The sequence below is a fragment of the Microtus ochrogaster genome, chromosome 18 (genome assembly GCF_000317375.1).
Source record: "Microtus ochrogaster isolate Prairie Vole_2 chromosome 18, MicOch1.0, whole genome shotgun sequence".
NCBI classification, from domain to species: domain Eukaryota; kingdom Metazoa; phylum Chordata; class Mammalia; order Rodentia; family Cricetidae; genus Microtus; species Microtus ochrogaster.
Window position 1 is genome coordinate 27,210,941 of NC_022020.1, and position 3,969 is coordinate 27,214,909.

Here is a 3,969-nt window from a genome sequence, read left to right on the forward strand (position 1 = left end):
TGTGTGTGTGTGTGTGTGTGTGTGTGTGTGTGGTGTTGGTGTTTCAGGAAGAAATTTTTAGAAGCACTGTTAACATACTCTGAATCCCCACTGCTGCACTCTGGTCACATTCCTGTAGGTCCCAGGGGTCCCAAAGGTCTTCCCATGGCAAAGTGGAAGAGACTTCTGTAGAATAAAATGGCTGCTCGGAGCCTGATGCTTGGGCATTGGCATTTCACTGTTTTGAGTACTTCTGTGCATCCTAGCTTCGTTGAGTTTTTCCTCAAATTGATTTTTTGTTGGGGGGGTGGGGGTGGATATTCCTTAAAGTTGACTAGTTTTTCCAAATGGAATAGGGCTGGGGTGTGTGGTTCAGTGGTAGAGGGCTTGCTTAGGATTTGATTCCTAATACGAAAAATGAAACAAATAAGCAAGCAAACAAACAAAAAAACCCAAAAAGTTGGTACAGGAGGAGAGGTAAACTCACCCAGAAGCCCAATTTCCGCTCTGAGAGCGATATCATGCAAAGCCCTTTCGTACATGCTGGGTGCAGGCTGAGAGCTTTCCTCGTGTTCTTCCCTGAACCCCCATGGCAGCCCTGCGTGTTCCCCATTTCACCACACAACAGGCAGACATTCAGGACCATAAGTCACCCGCCCATGTCACAAGTGGATTTCAACCCCTGACTCTAACCCTGGTTCCTTCAGAGCCACTCCACTACTGGAGTGAGCTGTACAGAAAATGCACGGCTGCACTGTCCCCCCAGCGCCTAAGACTCTGGAAGCAGCCCACCTGACCATCCCCACAGGTAGGAAGAGAGCACGCTCTGCCATCTGTGTGTTCATACTGTGTCTTTTTATTGGCTTTGTAATTGTTTAAAAAATTATCAACAAGTCTTTTCTATGTCAAATAACTGTTTGGTTTTAATAGTTGTATAAAATATACACATAAGAAGTGTTCAGTTTAGTAATATTATAATAAAAATGACTTGGATCAACACTGTCCATTCACAGTAGTTCGCCATGCCATTAACACCTCGCGCATGTTAACCGCTGTTTACTTTAAATAAAACCCTTCACAGTTCACGACTGCACATATTTTGAAGGGCTGGGAGCAAAGAGGTAATGAGAAAGCCGGAAGCGGAAGTGCAGAAGTGACCTACTGTGGTAACGGGGTCCCCACGGCGGGGAGGTTAATGGTTATGCTCGCTCAGCTCTTTGAAGACAGGCCTTTTCTTTCTTTGCTCCTACAATTGCGATTGCGTTGAAAAGTCAGCTGCTGCTGTAACCGCCACGTGATACGTGACCACTCTTCCCTCCAGACGCAGGTAGGGTGGTCCCTCTGTTGCACTGCCTTAAGGATGTTGGCACTGTGCGCGGCGTCTTGAGCCTCTGAAATCTTTGGCTTCTTGCTTCTCATCAAACTGGTACCCTCACTGTTTGGGGCTTTTCACCCCCCACCTCTCCATGGTCTGTTGGTTCCTCGTCCTGCACCTTTGTGCCCCCTTCTCATCTTCATGCCTATGTACCTGTCATTATCTGACCATCCTACGTTCGGATACGCTCTCCGGAGCTACTTTTATGTTCATTCATGTTCTTCAGATATTACATACTTAGGGTTTTTTAATGGCAGGCAGTGTTCTATTTCATTTCCCTTCTAAAAGATTACTTTCTCTACTTTAGTTTTGTGTGTGCTCGTGTGTAGACATGTGCTTGTGGTACAGGCACCCACGGAGGCCAGGCACGCGGGATCTCCTGGGAGCTGGAGTTACAGGAGGGTGTGAGCTGCCGATGGACCTACTGGGAATCCGCTTCTATAAGAGCAGGGCGTGCTCTTGACGGTGGGCTCCCATTTCTCCTTCCAATTCCCTTGTATATGACACATTTTACACATTTTATACAGACATTTATACTCTGCAGTTGGGAAGTTTTAATGACTGTGTACACCACCACTACACTCAGAGTGGACACTTTCACCCCCGCCCCCATTTTCCTGAGTCTCTTTGGAAAGTTTTCAGGAAATAGTTCTTTAAATTTTCTGTTTGTTTATTTAAGAAAAAACACTGGCTGGCCTGGACCTCTTCTGTGTAGACCAGGCTGGCCTGGACCTCTTCTGTGTAGACCAGGCTGGCCTGGACCTCTTCTGTGTAGACCAGGCTGGCCTGGAACTCTTCTGTGTAGACCAGGCTGGCCTGGAACTCTTCTGTGTAAACCAGGCTGGCCTCAACCTCACCTGTCTCTGCCTCCTGAGTGTTGGGATTAAAGGTATGTGCTACCATACCTGGCCTCTTTAAATTTTCTTAATAAATTAGTTTTCTATTATTATGAGTTTATTCCTGGCATGTGTTTGTGTGTGTGCATGTGTGTAGGTCAGAGCACAACTTGGAGGAGTCGGTTCTCTCTTTTCATGTCTATATGGACTTGAAGGATAGAACTCAGGTTGCTCCCATGGTGTAGTCAGGGCCTCTACCCACTGAGCCATCTCATGAGGTCTGCCCCCTTCCGGAATGGGAGTGATCTGTGTCCTGAGCATGTAGGTATTGTCCCCCAGGTCTCCTAGGCTTTCTTCACGTTTTATTCAGCTTTGTTCCTTGTCTTGTTCTCTATTTGAGACAGGGTCACATGATGTAGCCGTGCTTGGCCTTGGACTCCTGGCAATCCTTCTGCCTCACCTTCCGAGGGTTGGGACTCCAGGTGTTCTGCTGTATCTCTGTTAGTGTCTTTATGTTCACTGATGTGTCTGTCCCCAGCTTTTTGGCTGAGTGCGTATAGTGGACTTACAAAATTTCAGTTTAGTTCGTTTTCATTCTAGGTTTCTCTAGTATTATTGTTTTTATTTTGTCTTTTAGTTTCCATTTCTGTGTTTAGAGTTCCTCACAGTTCATTCAGTACATCATATTTTCCTCCAATTTTTTTGAGTTTGGTTTCACTAACTGCTTTAAAGATTTTGCCTCTTAACCCACCATCTGGAACTACTCAGAACCCGTTTCTGTGGGCGGCTCTTCCCCTGAGTACAGCACAGTTCAGTGTGTCACGGTGCATGCAGTAACTCTGGTGGAAAATCGGGCCTTGTAGAAAATACACGATGGCAACTCTAGATCGTGTTATGTTCTTCTGAGGATCATCACGTTTTGGGTTGAACAAGAGATCACCCTTGTGCTGTACTACAACCCAGAGCCATTGTTCTATGGCTTCGTATCCTGGCATTTCCCCCGGCTCCTTGGGGGTTCACCTGTTTCTAAGTCATTTGGTGGCTAGCTGAGTATTCAGCAGTGAGAGAAGTCAGTCTCAGATTTTCTTGTTTCTAAGTTGTGCCCCGCCCCCTGCTTTTTGGTAGTTTTGACCTCTATCTTTGATATTTTAAGCCTAGAAGATTTAATTTTTTAGAGTCGGGAGACAGCTAGCTCAGTTGATAAAGTATCCGCCACGCATACTTGACTCTCAGTCTCCAGAACCCTCATACAAGCTGGGTGAGGGCATAAACCCTAATAAAGAGAGTGATGGATGCTGGTGGGGTAGAGACATGAGACTCTCCAGAGCGCATTGGCTAGCCAGTCTATCCAATCAATGAGTGCCAGGTTCAATGAGAGCCTTTGTTTCCAAAAATACTGTGAAGATGGTTCAGTGTGTAAAGGTGCCTGCTGCCAAGCCTGACATCTTGAGTTTGATCCCGGAACTCCCACAAGTTATTTCCTGACCTCTACACATGTGCTGTGGTCACCTGGTCAAACACACACACACACACACACACACACACACACACACACACACACACACAAATAAATAAATAAATAAATAAATGTATATTTCTTTTTGTGGTTTTTTGAGACAGTGTTTCTCTGTGTAGCCCTGGCTGTCCTGGAATTTGCTCTGTAGACCAGGTTGGCCTGGAATTTGCAGAGATTCACCAGTGTGTGCCTCCCAAGTGCTGGGATTAAAGGCGTGCGCCACCAAAGCCCGGCTTAAATGTACTTTTCTTAAAGGTGGAGAG